This window comes from Athene noctua, chromosome 1, assembly GCF_965140245.1.
Source record: "Athene noctua chromosome 1, bAthNoc1.hap1.1, whole genome shotgun sequence".
In the NCBI taxonomy this organism is placed as follows: Eukaryota; Metazoa; Chordata; class Aves; order Strigiformes; family Strigidae; genus Athene; species Athene noctua.
In genome coordinates this window covers 144,041,561-144,059,510 of record NC_134037.1, presented here as the reverse complement: position 1 = coordinate 144,059,510, position 17,950 = coordinate 144,041,561, and positions in this window count along the sequence as shown.

The following is a 17,950-nucleotide window of genomic DNA, read 5'->3' as shown; positions in this document are numbered from 1 at the left end:
TCAAGTTTTCTACTTAGTGTTAAATTTCAGAAAAATATTTTAGCAGGATGTAACCAGTATCAATTAAAACATGGCTTCATTTTCCAGTCTGCTCTATACTTTCTTTCAATTTGAAATGATGAACCAGTAAACATACATTTTAAGGCTAATGTAAACCTTTTAAATGCTTAATCTGAGGTAATTAATCTGAGAGAATTAGAATCCTCTATGAAAGTTGCAGAAAGTACCCCGAGCAATATTCAGCTCACTTGCCTGAACAGTAATATAAATATATGGGTTAGGTATTGATTATTTTGGATCTGCATCAGTCAAGTAGGGAACTTAGACCTTATCATCAGTGTAATGAAAAGGAGTCAGAATAATTTTCTATAACCACACAAAAAGTTTTCTTTTTCCCATTTAGTCTTTGGCAATTAACAAAATTTATTTTAATTAAACCCAAATGTATTTGACATCTTGGTAGAAAGCCAAAAGCTTTCTCTTTGAACATCTTGTGCTCAGTGTCACATCTGGAAAAGCTAGTATTTTAAAGTCTTGCTACACTTCACTTATTTTTGATTTGTGATATACAAGAAACAATCTAGGTTTGCAGAAAAAGATTGCCAAAATTCACCATTCAACCAAACTTCTGATACCCAAACCAAGCAAAAGCAAAGGCTAGGATTTTCTCTGAATTCAGTCAGAGCAAACAAGTCTGTTTAAAAAGGCTGGGATTTTCTTTGCATTACAAGCATTGGAAGTATTATAATGCTCCCATTGTTATGGTACCCACAGCAACAGTAGTGAAATTGAAAGACTGACAATTTCTATGTCAGTGGTGATGTCAATAGAGTTACTCCCAGAAATTAAAAGATGAAGAATTCATTTTTGAATATTCTATTCCATATTTTCTAAAGTAACTGTTAGTTTGTATCTCTCTGATTCTGCATATGCAACACACAGATCAGCTCAGACAGCTTTGGTTTTCAGACAGCCTTAAGGACTTTCCCTCTGAAAACCCAGATTCTACATGGTGTCTTTTAAGAGCACACCACTGGGAAGACAACACCAATAGTCACTTTAGAAAATCATGCCATGCAATTTCAGCCTGCGCCTTCAGCAAGGACTTCGTTTTGGATCACCCATGATCCACATGCAAGTTTCAGTCACAAGACAGACCTACCACAGGAGGTTTACATTACAGGACCAGTCTCCTCATAAGCCGTCTTTCATCTTTCACATCAGGGATATATAAGAAAATGGTGACACCAATAACCCTTTGGAGAAGAAACAGAGTATCTGAGAGCTGTGTAATGAGAATCCTTTTTCTGCTTCCTTCATGAGCTGTCAGATACCCATCCAACCGCCCCCTGCCATGGAACAGGGGCAGCTCTGATCCAAGGGGGATTTTAATTCCCTGGGGAAAGCAACAGCATGAGATGGCCGCCTCAGCAGATCATTCATGGCAGAGGCTGCCTGGGTCAGCAATGACCTGAACCCTATGTACAAGCCCCATGGGACTGCTGGCTACTATGAGAGTACTCTCCCTAGCTAACTGTTACAACAGCTACTGACTGCCCATCACTTCTAGGATGTAGGGAATGGCCAAGTCCTTCACTGAAGCAATGCTCCTGCTTCAAGTTGCCTGCCTGAGGAAAGGCTTTTCCCAGCCTTGTCCCATTATTTAGGTGGACTGAGTGCCCTTCGCACTTGGCTGGATGTTATAAAACCCCTGCAGACATGTAGCCGGAGTCCTGGATTTTCTGGTCAGCAACATTTGCCCTCAGGTGTGTAGTCATTGACCTTCACAGCATCCAATGTGCACAGGGATTTACTGGGTGTCTCAACTTCTCCTACCACCCCGCATGTCTGTTCTACTTTCCCATCCTCACAGACAACTCTTGCATACCCACATCCTTCAAAGTGACAGAGGGCTGTAGAGAGGCCAAGGTACAGGTGTATGAAGGCATGTGGTGTCTTCTCCCAGCTCCAGGCTATCCCTGCCCTGTAAGCCAGTGTGAGAGTGGACATTCAGCCACCTCCCTTTCTATTTCCCCCAGATACCAAGGTTGTCCACATTCACTAACATCAACTAGTAATCCAAGCAATATGGTCAGACATGTTGAAAAAAAAATCAAGAATATCTTCTGGAGGTGCAGAGAAGTAAAAGTGGTGGAGTGAGAAGATTCAGGTTAAGATGATAAATGTATTAGCAGTATCGGTGTTTAAAGTGGGCTAAAATAATGAGGTTCAAAAATGAAAACCAATCTTGTATAAGCTAAGAACTGTTTCTATACAAAAATCATGTCAGCGGAAATATCCTAAGGAATGTTCCTATTCACTTAAATCTTAAGTAGGCTGTAGGCTTTATGCAGATGTATCTTAAGTTCTTACAGAACTGAAAAGCCTGCTTTTCTGACTCTGTAATCATGACTAATACACATATTTTTCAACTGATCAGAACCAGCTGTCCCTAGAGTCTGGGAAACACTGAGCAGAGGTTCTGCTCACATATGCTAGGGATCTAAACTTTTGATTGGTACCAGAGAAGCCCAAGCTAGACAGCATGAGGAGGCAATACCTTGCAGTACCAGACCAAATTCAGCCTTACTAGAGTCCATTCTCAGACTTTTATTTAGATTTTGCTTTATTAATAAAGAATGATGACAAACTAAGCATCCTCCTCCATTGTATTTACTCCCTGTGCCAGTCGCTGGGCTGTTTAAACTCACAAACCAAATAGTCTCAGAAAACCATCTTCAGATACCATCTAACAAAGTAAAATAATCACGTACCTATGCCAAATGAATCGGTAAATACACATAACCGTTTCCAAGCAGAAGTAATGGCCTGCCAAAAAGACATACTCCATTTTATGTAAGTTCTACTGCTTCTTACAGACAGGCACATATCAAAATTGATGACAGTAGAAAGATTGGGACAGTGATGCAATTACTTCTGGATACCAGTGACTCTGTGAGGGAAGGAAGATTACTTTTTTACCCAGTGCTAGCATCTTCCCCTTCAACCACATCAGATACCCTCATGGAAACACTGCTACCACCTATATATATTCCTTTGGTTTATTTACCACCTGTGGCTGCAGCAGTATTCAGCATGAGCCTGCAGCACTTTAACTCATGTGTTCAATGGATCATCACAATTTCTTTGCAGAATGATCCATTAAGACAAAGCATTTCTTTACAAGATGAAGAATCACGTGCTTAATTGCCTTCTCTGAACAAGCAGAAGTAATTGCGAAGTATCTTGTATTGATGACTCCTCTACACGTAAGCCCAAAAGGAGAAATGAATCTGAGATGAATTCAGTATGGGACTACAGAAAACAGTCACTCTGCAATCAGAGCTGTTTTTCTTATATTAAAAAAGATTACTCAACTAGTGCTGAGTGTTTAAGAAGCAAAAAAGAACTTCAAGAAGCAAATGAGCAATACATTCAGCTGAATACTGTTGCACTCCAGTGGGGAAGAACAAGGTTTTTACTATTAATTGCCTAATCATACAATTCCCCCCTCAACTATAGCAAACCATTTGCATGGACCATTCAGAGACAAAGTCATTTGCCTACAGCTGAGACACAGCAGCAGATTTATTATGCTCATGTACATCAGACATTTCCAAAACATCATGTGAAATTGTACAAATATCCAAAGAGGTCACAGCTAGGGTAAAGTTTAATTTTATTGCCTGATACTATAAAGCTGTATTTTCCTCCCTAGGTTAGCAGGACCTAAGAGAAAAATTATCTTGATTTCCAAAGGCTATATCTTGCTTAGCTTGTATTTCAAAATAATTAACCCTAAACTTTAAAAGCCACACAAACACAACATCCTAAGATGCTAAATGGTTAAAATTCTTGCAATTTTAAGCCTGCGCCCCTCTGTTGCACGTTCCAGTCAGTCCCCTTTGGTAGTCATTAGATCCATTACTTGCAAGCCAAGAAGGGTTGTGCAAGACAGATGTCACTTGTTTCTTAACCTTTTTTCAAGGATTCAGGAAAAGCAGAAAATATTTTGAGTTCTGGCACCAAGAGTGAGAGCTCACAGCTGAGGCTCCAGGGATAGGTCCATGACATCACGTCAACTGTACAACCAGCCACAGATGACCAATGCTGCAGGACTTGAATGGTCTTAATTAGAGTTTCTCAGACAAGTTGCATGCCAGATACTTCACGTGTTACCAAAACTCTGCCTAAACTGATGACCATCTCCTCCTGCTCTCACACAAAGTGTGGGGCCCAAAGTTGCTACCAGCTGCTGCTGTTACCAGTGGCAATACTGGTGTAAACCGATTTTGGGAACCATGCTTCTAAGTGAAGATCTATCATCAGCAATGGCCAGTTAGGAGATGGTGGGGGGCAGAGGAAGTTCCAGCAGGAAAATGAAGGATTTATGTAGGAAGGCAGTGCTTGCTAATACCACCAGGCATGATTGCTCCCTGCGGGCACTGGTCAGGGGCTTCCTGTGCTTTGTACACCATCCAGAAGGCACAAGGACCATAAGAGGAACTGCCAGTGCCAAAAAAATGCATTCTTTGCACTGTTGATGTGGTGGGTTGACCCTGGGTGGACACCAGGTGCTCACCAAAGCCACTCTGTGACTCCTCCTCAGCTGGACAGAGGAGAGAAAACACAAAAGACTTGACTTGGAGAAATTAGCTTAACTTATTAGCAGAGCAGGATAATGAGAAATAAAAAACAAATCTTAAAAACACCTTCCCCCCATCCCTCCCTTTTGCCCAGGCTTAACTTCCTGATTTCTCTACTTCCTCCCTCTCAGCAGCACAGGGGGACAGGGAATGGGGGTTGTGGTCAGTTCATCACCCAATTGCTTCTGCTGATGCTTTCTCCTTAAGGGGAGGACTCCTCACACTTTTCCCCTGCTCCAGCGTGGGGTTCCTCCCATGGGAGAGTCCTCCATGAACTACTCCAGCATAGGTCCTTCCCACAGGCTGCAGTTCTTCATGAACTGCTCCAGCGTGGGTCCCTCCCACGGGGTGCAGTCCTTCAGGAACAGGCTGCTCCACCGTGGGTCCCCCACGGGGTCACAAGTGCTGCCAGAAAACCTGCTCCAGCGTGGGGTCCTCTCTCCACGGGTCCACAGCTCCTGCCAGGAGCCTACGCTAGCGTGGTCTCTCCACAGGGTCACAGCCTCTTTTGGGCACCCACCTGCTCTGGTGAGGGCTCCTCCACAGGCTGCAGGTGGATTCTGCTCCTCCGTTACCCTCCGTGGGTGCAGGGCACAGCTGTCTCACCATGGGCTGCACCATGGGCTGCAGGGGAATCTCTGCTCTGGCACCTGGAGCATCTCCTCCTCCTCCTGCTTCACTGACCTTGGTGTCTGCAGAGCTGTTTCTCTCACTTATTTTCACATCTCTCTCCAACTGCAATTGCTGTTGCGCAGGTTTTTTTTCCTTCCTTAAACATTTTATCCCAGAGGTGCTACCACCATCACTGATGAGCCCAGCCTTGGCTGGCAGTGGGTCCATCTAGGAGCCGGCCAGCATTGGCTCTATTGGACATGTGGAAAGCTTCTGTCATCTTCTCACAGAAGCTGCCCCTGTAGCCCCCCTGCTATGAAAACCTGGCCACACAAACCTAATACAGTTGAGTTCATGTAATGGCAACAAAAAGGAAGCCAAAGAAGCAATTGTGAGCATGGCCTGGCTTATGGCAGAGACCGCTAGAGAGAAGGGCCGTACAGAAATGCAGTAAGAGAGCTCCCTGCCATGTGAACCCAAAGGCTTTTAAATTCCTGTGGAAAATTATACCCTGTGACAAACTCCTGTGGCTAGTGGAAATTTCATCAAATACAGTAGCATGGGAGCAGAAAAGCAAGCTAAAAATAAAGCACAGCTTCAAAAAAATATTAAACACATAGTTTAGTTTGTGTTCATTTACCAGACCAGAATATTAATAGCTTGCAAATATTTGGAGATTGCCAAATATTTCTAAAAGAGTTTGTGGCTCCTAAAACATTGATCAGTATTAACAAGATCATGAAATTCAGAATGTCCAAGTGCATTTCCTTTCTTTCACTAATGCTCTCTCCAGTGCATTTCAGTCATGTAGTGGAGACATAGAAATAGCATCATCAGGATTACTAAACCAAGGCCAGAGTAAGAATAGCAAATAATCAAAAAAATATTAAGTAAACTATATATACCCTACAAAAATGACTAATGTTACATACATCTGGAGGAAATTAGAGTTAATTTGAACTAATGAACTAACCAAGCAGGGCCAACTTCATAGTTGCTATTATTTGTGGTGGCCAGCACTAGCAACAGTCAAAAGATACATCCATATTTGTATGCTACATTTTTTAGCTGTCACTGCAGCTCTACATAATTAATTTTATCACATCCCACATCATCCAGACATATTGCCTAATATGTAAATATAAATTGCTGCATTTCTTCTTGTCTCTCTCCCATCCAAACCACAGATATCTCCTGTATGTAGCATATTATTAAAACTTCGACGAAGGCAAAAGTTAATAACTGGTTTCTCCATAGGAAAACATTTTATGCTACGAAGGGATTTATTATCTGAAGTCAGGCAGGCTACAAAGTTTGCTGATGAGAAACAACCGCTCTGCCGTATTCAACTGTTTTGACAACTGTTAAATACAAGTGATGACACACTTGAAATACCTAGTCTGAAACAAGATAAGATGAATACTTCATATTAAAAGCTTTCTTGTACTAACGCCTGTTTTTGCATGTATTAGCACCAATAGCAAAACAGCACTTGATACGGATGAAAGTAGAATTGGACTTGTAACCTTTAATGTGAGTCAGATGTGATTCATAGCTCAAGCTATGTCATTCCTATCTGTACTTGCTTATTTTACAATAAATAATGGCCCTTTGTAAATACTGCCTAACTGGCATGGGATCCACAGCCTTGCAGTTACATGCTGGCAGTTCAAGCCTAGGACAAGGCATGAATGAAAAAAGCTGTTGCTGCTGAATAGGGGGGTTCACTAAAGGCACCCCAGAATCCTAGCCACATCCACAGTGGGCCCAACACAGGCATCTCTCCATCTCTCCTGGCTTCCAGCCTGAAGTCACCCCATTTCCTCCACTGCCTTTTTTTTTTGAGCAGCAAAGACACTGAACTGGGTCAAGGAGACAGGGTCAGAGGCTTCAACTGATGAGTTAACCCTGCACTCAGTGGTGAGACTCACCCAGGGTGATGACAGCATGCCATCATCCTTCCAGAATTTCCTCAAGGATAGAGCAGACTAGGGAAAAGAAGCCCTGAAACTTCTCAGTGCACAGACTTGTGCTTTAAAAGATATTAATACAGCTATAATGTAATAGAAAAGGGTGACATGCAACCAGAATGGAATCTCTTTATAGGTAGCTTGCCAATAGCCTACACAATAGCTTGCGTGAATATTGAAAAGATAAAGAGAAGTTTGTTTTCAAAGGCCAGTGGAAAGTCTCTGACAAAGAGTAAGAGCAAAGACTATTATTCTTTACTACTTTAATGTATTTGTCATGCAGCATTTTATACACCAGAGGAGAACACCGTTCTGTCCTCAGATAAACCAACCACGTTAGCAGCCTACCAAACTAAAGCTGAGAATTTTTTTTTTTTGTACTGTGTAGATTTCTTTAAGTCTAGCTTCCAGGCTTGGCTAGCACAATGGATTTTTTTCCTGTTACGGACCATCAATATCTCATAAATATTATAACATGTCCAAGCCCAAGCCACTGCAAGCAGAGTCAAGTGCTTGCAAGCAGTCAATTACAGCAAACAGAGCTATGAATGTTGCTATTTATGGGATTTGTCTCTAAAGGCAATCGCAGGATACCAGTGCACTAAGATGAAACCACACTGTTAAAATCAAAACATTTCACACAACTTCTTCCAGAGCAGGGCAGCAACCCTTCTGACTCTAGAAAGCTACCAGTTTAGATAACCATGGAAATTCAATCTAGAAAAGCAAATTGAAGAAGTAATAGGAAATTTCAGATGGTATTTCAGTAACAATCACCACTAGTTTTCAGCTGTTCTCATTTACACATTCTAGCCTGGCATACCCACTTCAGGGAATAGCTGGCTTCTCTATCAAGCTAACAGCTCAAATGGCAGTACAGACTCAAAGAAGGGTTATCTAGCCCCAGAGTGTATTTTCCAGCCTTGTGGTGTGAAAAGTATCAAAGAGAAAAGAACACCAGGTTTTCTATTAATTAACACTAGAAGCCTTTTGGGTCTGAGTAGGGAAAGAGGCTCAAAGTCAGTGCATTGCAAACTGAAGCTCACCAGTAGTACTATTTTCTGTAATTCTATAGACACACCTGTATCTGTTTCATTTAGACATGGTGTAAAATGCTTTTTTGGGCAAAGCTGACACCTATTTGTCAGTTCAAATCATTACCATAAAGCACCCCCAATTCTGTTGTACAGCAGACCAAAGTAGTGGTAGTCTTTCCACAACACTGCTCCTACTCAGATGCAGCAGCATCACAACTGTGCCAAAGCAGACACAGTATCTTGTCAACTGCTGAAAAATGAAACAAAGGTTCCCATCAACTTCTCTCCTAATATAACCAGCAGGCCCACTCAAAGTGGATGAGGTTACCAGGGGAAAAAAAATAATCTGGAAATGCACGTTAATTCACAGGCAGCTGCACTCTGACTCTTGTGCCAACTAACAGATGTTCAAGTAAAGCTAAGATAAGACTGTGCCCATATCTATGGCGTAAGTAGTTATGATCTGCACAAAGCCTGGCACTAGCTAAATGTTCATATCCAAGTATCTTATTTTTCCCAATAATTGATTTCCTATTTGTAGGGAAAGACTAACACATCATTCATTTGTCCGTACTGAAGATCCATATTAAACCCATCCTGAGAGAATTTTAATGCTTCTATTTCATCATACTTAAGTCTCATTGAGTAAAAGGAAGAGGAATATTTCTGCCCTGCCTCAGACATGCAGAAGCAGCTCATGGTCTTTGTGCCTGTTTTCTTCTCCATCATGCAAGCCAGAGCAATGAACATTTCCGTGCAGCTCACTAATTCAAACACTGGACAAGGGTAATCACATTTCACACTTCATGGTTTAAAATGATCACTATATGGATTAGGAAAGAAATTGTGTGATAGTTTCATATGCAGTGAGACACAAGTTCACAGGTCTGTTAGTAGTTTCCTTGCTGTAGCCTCAAGAATTGGGTATTTGCCACAGCTGGAGTCATAGATGCTGGACACGCACATCATCTCCTTTCTGCTTTATTTCTCTAGCTCCATATTTTTGAAACTTGTCCAGAGCAGAAATCAAGACAACAGTTCCATTGCTCTGAGCTGAGCAAACTTTGTAGATATTTAACATGTTGCACTTTCACATACTAATAATGACTTGCTTGGAAAGTCCCTTGCTGTGCTAGTTAAAATGCGCTGGAAGAGTAGCTTTGATCATCTTCAGAGCTATTCTCCTGCATTTAGTCTTCGGGGCAGATGTATTACTTCAGATTAAGATTTAACACAGTCCCCATTAAGACCTTTATCCATTTTGGGGGGGTTGGATTTTCTTTTTTTTAAGCACAAATTTTGCATTTTAAAACTATTTTTAGAAAAATACATATTATTGTTTTAAGAACTTTTGCATAGTGTCCCCACAGTGTGTCTGCCCAGGTGACTGTCCTTGACAGCTCTGGGACACCCACTAGGTAAAACAGCTGAGGACCTTCTCAACAATTCCCACAGTTTTGGTGGGGAACATAACCACTGTTTCCAGGGCCTGAATCCCCATTCAAGAGATGCTGTACCTTCAGCTGTTGCCAGGCTGCAGGAGTAACAGCAAAGCTGTCTGAAACCGAGCAGATGATATGAATAATTATGCCTGGTTTCTCCCCATCAACCAAAAAGAAAACAGGATTTGTCAGGAAGGTTCATCAGAGGCACACAGGAGCAGAGTAGAGAAATGGAAGAGGAAAAGGGTGTTTTGGCCCATTTCAAACAGCTGCATATTCTTCAGTGCTTTGTCTAATCAGCACTCAAGCAACAGAGCTGCCATCCCTTTAAAGAACGTGTCTGAAGGGAGTCACTCGGCTTCATACCCTGCATCTTTGGCCCCTATATCTCACTCCCTCCCCAGCAATTATTGTTCATGTTATCTCACTTCAGAAACTCCAAAGACTCTCACTCCAGCTTCATCACCCCTTTTCCCAGCAAACAGGCTCCTTCGGCATTCTTTCCCATGGCTAGAGTTTGTTCTCCCTTTAGGAATGCTGCACATAAATTTCACACAATAGGCACCATCTCCATGACACCGTGTGCTGTCTACACAAGGAGGAACTGCAAGTTTGCCACATAAATCCTACCATGTAATCAATTTTCATGCCAACATTTCTGGGTCACAGCAAGCACTCATGCTCTGGGGAGACTTTCATCAACAAATTACTTCAGACTGCTCTAACTCTGAATAATCTGACAATGGATATTGTTTATGCTTGAAGCTCCAGTCAAAACTGGAGCCCCACTGATTCCAGATAAATAGGCAGGTAAACACATCCCCTGCCTGAAAGGACTTGCTACATAATTGATGTCAACAAGCAGGCAGAGCAAAGAGGAGTCATCCAAGTTCAGGAACTGGAAGCACAGGGTTGAAGACAGGCAGAAGAAAGCACTGGCCAACATGTTGTATCACTACAGGTTAAGGGTTACCCACCCCCCTGCCTCCCTATTTGATAGCAGAAGCCTAAGACTGAGCAGGACCTCACGAATTCACACCACAGCCATGCCCCCAGGCAGGTTCAGCTGCACCCACACCATCCCCAACGGACACGATCTACATGGTTTGAACAGCAAGTTGACTATCCCAAATACTGTTACTTTCACCAAAATCACCTTAATGCCTTTCTGGACACCATGGACCAGAGAACAGATTATTGCTTTTGTCATTGCAAACAATCCATTTATTTGAAAACTTTAATTTTTTTGTTTCCAGCCTTATCTTTCCTAAATTACATAACCCCGTGTCTTTCTCTTCAATGTGTGGGGCTCTAGTCTTCTTTCTTTCAAGACCCTCCAAACTAGTCTTGCTGAGGAATTACCACTACTATTTCCACATGGAGTAGGATCCCTTTGCATGTATGGTCACCTCTCTCTGTCTAACCTTGAGGAATAACTGTTTTTTTTGCTATAACATATTGTCTCAGTCACTGTCATTTTTGTATCTTTCTGCAGAACAGCAACTGACTGATTATTGCTTGCTATAACACAAAATTCACATTTGTCTTCCTGGACTACAATCTATTTTCAAATTTTTCCAGTTTCTCTCAGTTATTTTGAATCAGAAACTTGTTGCCTAAAACTCCTGAGCCCCACTCCCAGCCAAAATTTTCCATTATCAGATATATTTAATCACAAACCCCTATTCTATTGTCCAAGTCATCGGGATAATACCAACTGACTTCAGGCCTCTCTGATTCATTCCTTCATTTGAATGATGATCCCCTGATTACCAGAAGAGTACTTTTCTGACCCACTGTTTTATTATACCGTATTTCCCTAGACTTACCAGGCAAGACAATACCAACATTTAATTAGAAGGTTTGATTAATAAAGGACACATTCCCACTGGCTTTATCACCTTTTAAAGACTGATGTAAACTACTCTGGTGTTGAAAAGGGACAGTCAAAATGCTTCCCTCAGCAGAGGACTGGCATAAAACAGGCAGATTAAAACATCTTCAGCAAGCATGGATTTACCAAGCAGAAGAAGGAGAATGACAAGTGTCCCACATTCCCACTCTGAAGATGCTGCCATCTTTTGTCCTCTCTTCCAAAAACTGATCTAGTTATCTGTACCTGAGCATCTCTGAAGCAAATTGGGTTGGCCATTGCTCAGCTATTTTCACCACCGCCTTGAAGAACAGACCCTAAGATGTTCTTATAGAATCATAGAACAGTTTGGGCTGGAAAGGACCTTTGAAGACCATCTAGTTCCACCCCCCTGCCATGGGCAGGGACACCTTCCACTAGCCCAGGTTGCTCAAAGCCCCGTCCAGCCTGGCCTGGAACACTGCCAGGGAGGGGGCAGCCACAGTTGCTCTGGGCAACCTCTGCCACTGTCTCACCACCTTCATCATAATTCTTCAAGAGGACCAGAGAGGTTTGATTTGCTGTTGCATCAAACAAAAACTCATTTTTTCCCCAGTTCAAGGGATTTTGGCTGATAGCAAAGTCCATGCTAAGTGCAGACTAAGGACATGCCAGCAGAGCTCATGTGGAGCAAGCCAGCCTCACAGGCAGCCACTGCTTCTTTGCAGGCCAGATCCTGCTCCCCTTCGCACACATGCAGCCAGGCTGTCTGGTGTCTGTGCTGGATGGAGCAAAACATTATTATTGTTTGCTGCACCCTGTAGAAGGCAGAGTGAAAGAAGAATTGCACCTGTAAATGTAAAGGCTTAGGGTACAACCAGTTTCAACAAAACCAGGATCCAAAAAGAATATAAAAAGACCAGGAAAGGAACAGTGCCAAAAATACAATACAGCTTAATTTGAAAAATATTAGCTGATAGTGACAGTGATCGATATGGTCAATTATTTCCCATTAATTCCAAGGGGAATACAATAGCATGATCAAACCAGAAATCTAAGAGTCCTGGATCTAAAATGATTCACACACACAATTTTCCACCACCTGAGTCTGAGGAACTCGAAATCTGAATTTCCAAAACTGCCAAATTAAACCTTTTTGCAGAAAAATACTGTTTTATTGCACACAGTTGTACTATTCTCTTCTACAGTCAGGCATGCTATTGCAGAAACTATTCCTTGTTGACTCTAATAGCACCATTTCTCACTAACACTGGTCAGTGGAACTTTCACTTTGAAGACCAAAGTGAGTATAGTCATTTGATTTGAATGAAAACCAATTATCTTTGCCTTCAAAAGGCATTTAAAGCTGGAAATCAAGAGAGGCACCTTGTCATAATGAAAACTTTTAGAACAATCCAGTTTCAAAGAGGTTTAAAAACTGCCAGCTGCAATTCCCAGTGATTTTTTCCTTCACTTAAAAACTTCAGTATTTCACAAATCTTCCTGTTCTGCCAAAGCCAAAAATTTAACACCATTACGTATTACTCCATAAAATAATGGCTAGCACATCACTTCCACAGTATAGGAAACAAACCATGAAGCAGTAACTTGGTCTTTATGAGAATCTTTTAAGAGAGCACAACTTTTCCACAGCTAAAACCATCAGCAGCAAAACTGCCATTTACTGCTGCTTTAGCAGGATTTCCTGCCACAGCAAAATATTCCTATTTTGGCCACAACAGGAATATGGAAGTTCTGCTTGCTAAAGAACAGGCTTTATGCCATTTCATAACTCAGCCACCATAGCGTGGGATACTTTAAGTTCACTCTTGTTGAGCGTTGTCCCAGTGCTGTCACATCCCACCCTCACACCAGGTACAGGACACTTTGGAGCAGGGTTCTTCCCTGTAAGCACACATATGAAACTTAGATGAGAGATAAGGAAGACTAAGTACCAACACCAGGCTCATCATCCAACACTGAGCCTGCTCCACACAAGCCACCACAAGCTTGCAGGAGTTATTTTCACCCCTTCCAAAGAGTTGTCCTCTCACACTGGAAATCTGCAGTCACACATGCCACCTGAGAGCAACCACTGCCCATCCCCATGGCAGGAAGAAATGAATGCTCTGAAACCCAGCACTGCAATGGGATGCTTTATGGAGGACCTTTAAAACTGAACCTCTCCTTAGCAGGTCCAGGGAACAACACCATCTAGTACTGGGAAAGCAGTACTATGGAAAGCGTGCGGAAACGTGTTATAATTAGCATCTGCAAAATACAACCTTGTAAAAGGCACTTTTTCTTTTCCTCTCTCCATTTTTTACAGATTTACAGAATTTTTGAAGACAGAGATAGCCTTAAATCTATCCTCTTCCCCAGAATGTGGGTCACAGAATTACTATTAATAGTATTCATTAACTTAACAATGTGTGCCTGCAATTGCAGACAGCTAGCAGTGGAGAGTCCAGCAGTTTGTCTGCAATTTAATAACCGCTTCATAACCTAATGCAACAATCCCCAGGGTGGGAATTTGCACATCTTGACTTCACATTTGTTGCTAGAGGCACAATTTTCCCCCCATCATGTTGCTGATAGGGCTAAGATTGCTCAGTTGTCTCAGCTCCTGTGTTTGTAGTCATTTGGGTATGTATTACCTTCGGGTTTACATGGAGGGGACAGTGCCCATCACCACTGCCACACTCTACCATCTCCATTCTCCAACAAAAAGGGCTCTGCTCAGCACATCACTGTATGACCATCCCACTACAAATGTTTTTCATAACCTCGGTACAAAGGTGGAAGTAACAGGCTGCTTCTCTCTCCCCAGACTGGTGAGGTAACAATGTGATGGTACCAAATGCACAGAGGCACCAGCCACGGACTGGTCGCTGGCAGGGATAGCAACAGACTGACTACACACATAGCTGCTTGCTTTTTAATTGCTTCTTTTTATTTGTTTTTTATTGCTTCTATTTAATTTTTTAAATTACTTTTTTACAAAGCCTTATGGCATCTCCACATCTTTTCAAAGACTGCCTGTGCTCCTCCTTTACTACACAGGCATCTCTTAGCTATATTAGAAGCAGTTCCCAAGGCAGTGGGGGCTGATGAAGCCCAAGGGGGGGGTAGACATTTCCCAAGGTGGCTTTCCCTGCAGTGGAGGCGTTCACAAGGGCTCCCCTGCTTGGATTCTCTGATGCCTATGAAAGGTTGCAATCACTTCCAAGCTCTCTCTGGGGGACAGCAATGGCTTCTCCACCCTTTCAATGGCTTTCATAAACCATGACAAAATTTAATTATGTTGAATACCTTCCTCCATCATGCTTAACCAAAGTTGGACAACAGATGCAAAGAATTTTCAGGAAAATAGACACACAGACACAGTAGCAGGTCTGATCAAACAGCTCTGTGTCCTTTGAAATCATGTTATTTTTTACTTGCATTAACCCTCTTTTTGCTGCTAATTTAACCTTTTAAACTTCAGTGTTATTTGACTCTTCCATACAGCCTTTCCTATTTTGAGGTACAACGTGAGAATCAGTGCTTGGCTCGCATCACTTTGCAATGCCAAAACATGTTCAAAAATAACTGTGTACTAAAACATTTCCTTTTACATGAAGGCTTATAAGCCATTCCTTCCATTTTAAAATTAAACCTAAATTTCAGATCTAAACAGTTCTAAGTCACATTTACAAAAAGCTGATACATGTAAAATATGCAACATTGGCTGCAACTGGCTACAGACTGGTGCCAGTTTAGAATATTTATGCAAGACAAGAATAGACAGAGGGAAATAGCTCTCAAACCTCAAAGAACATGCCCTTTCCCAGGCCCTGTGTTTTGCTTAACGCTCAGTCCATAATCATTTTCCAATCTGCTGGAGGCCGGTGGCCCGGCTGCTAGGGAGGGTACCTCTGCCGACTCCTCCTAGACCAAGGTATGCCTGTCAGGGATTTCTCATTTCCACTCTTGCTTTGTCTCTCACACTTCATTTCCCCATCAAAAGCATACTTTGAATCTTTTCATCTCATAGTTTTTCCACCCGACCCTGGTATCCTCCTAGTCCGCTACAGCGTAACACCAGTGTCCTTGCTATCCTACCCATGTTTCTGAGGACAACAAGCATATCAAGCAGACAGAGGTGTCCAACAAAGTGATAATTTTAAAGTATATTTCTTCATGTTACAGGAAGATATTAAGGAAAATCCTATTCACACTACTCCCTCTTCCCTAGCAACACCTCTAGCAGATGCTTGCATTGCTCCCCTGAGGTTGAACTCTGGAAAAGTTTAAGAATAGTTCATTCTTAACAAGAATGAAAGGCTGAAAAATTACTAGTTTTCAGTTAAGACCAATAAAAGTCTTTTAGATGCAAATTTCTGGTTTCAGTAAAAGGAACCATTGTCTTAAACATTCTTTTTTCACTTTCAAATGTGTCTTAAAATATCAGATACAGTTTAGTTTAAATATACTCTCTAACAAGCCAAATGAAGCATAATACCTTCCAAAAGCATGACTGATTAGGTTTAGATGTTTCATTTCAAAAGGAGATATTCTGATTTTATCCAGGCTGAAGTCAAATAGCGGAAACTAAGGAAACTAATCACTCCAATTTTTGTCAAATATTCCTCCCCCCCCCCAAGATCCACAATTTCATAGGAAGTGTTTTAGTTTTGATAAAACTGCATTCTCAGAAAACCTTTTCATCAAAACTTTCTCAAGCGTGTTGAGCTGTAATGCTGGAGAAACCTTCCACTTGCAAAGGGCCTCATCCACAGTCATCAGCGACGCCTCCTACAGTGGATACCAGTGTTTGCTGGGAGCATCACAGTTTCATCCTTAAACTGTCTGCATGCTCTTGGCAGACAGCTACTATGTCTGCATCAATGCAGCTGCTATCTGATAATCCAAATCCTACATTATTGTTTCCAAAGGAAAAGCATGCTTCCCTTCTTTCTTCTCATTTCCTGAAAAAAACCTATTCTCTGATTCAAGAATCTAATGCTCATTTATCCATGGAGTTGTTTCAAATGAACCATTCTGCTTGGCATTCATATTCTACTTTACTACAGAATAAGGGGTTTTTTTGTATGTTGGACAAGATTTTATTCTGTAAAGCTACTGCTCATCCTGCAAGCTTCCCCTTCCATACCAATGGCTGTTCCTCCCTGTCCTACTCTCAGTTAGGACTATCTGAAGAGCATGTGTTGGGTCCCTCTTGAGTGTCATGCTTTGGCTGGTGCAGCCAACCACTGTCAGCTGTGGCACATTGCCTCCAGTTGCCTCAGGGAGATGAAGCCATGCCCATCCTTCCCAGAGGAATCTGGAAGGGTAGATGAGTTTATAAACAATGACTACCTTGTAATTAGCAGCAGTACAATTACGCACACAAAATACTGGTTTTGAGGGGGCTAAACAGCTGCTTCATAGGAAGTCTTGTGCCTGATGAGCTTGTGTGCCCAGGTCCAGTGTACTGTGCTTATTAATATTTGAAAACAACAGCAAAGAAGCTTCAGTTATAAAGGAGCACTGATAACACATCATTCAAACAACTTCCAACTTTGCACAGACACTTTAAATCATTCACCCACAAAACAACATGTCAAAGGCAGCTTCTCAGCACAGGTCAGATGCTGAATGGGAGGCACATTCCATCCCATAAACATTTAAGCCACCAGTAATTAACTTATCAGAGGCCATGAGGGCCCTTTGGTCTGCCTGTGCCTCCTCCCAGTAGACAGGCAGTGGGAGTGGGTTTGTTGGTATGCACCAGGCATTTCGGGCACGAATCCCAGCTTTGTCCCAGCGTACCCCAGTACGTGGGCACAGCCAGCCGGCACGGAGAAAGCCTCGCAAACCATCTCCGTGAGCTGAGATCGTGGGCGGTGCTCAGAGTCAAAACAGAGGCAGCATGAACAGCGATAACATTTGTTATCAGATTTCTCTAATACTATGTTACCAAAACTCACTAAAAAGCCCACAGGGGCTGTGGGAGCTGTTTTGTTTCTGTGGCACCCTTTGCCCAAACTAGAGGAATAGACTGGATCCTAGCCAGTTCTTTCCCCTGTGAAATGCTACAAGCCTGCTGCATCCTCACCTTTGCACAGATAGTTTCTTGACAGCCTCTGAGTGCATGAGAAGAAACAGCTAATTAAAATCCTATAGTTTATCTTCAGATATAATGCAGAAGAACAACTAGTCAAAATCACTAGTGTTGGGCACCTGGCCATAGGGAGTAAAACAAGCCACCATCTTAAGAGGACCTTGATTAGATTCAGCTCTTCGTCCTTCATTCACACCTCCCCCAAGTGACCTCAGGACTTCAGCCCAGAGCAGGCTCCTGAACAGATCACACATTTCAAAGTTATAACCATCACACAGACAGGTG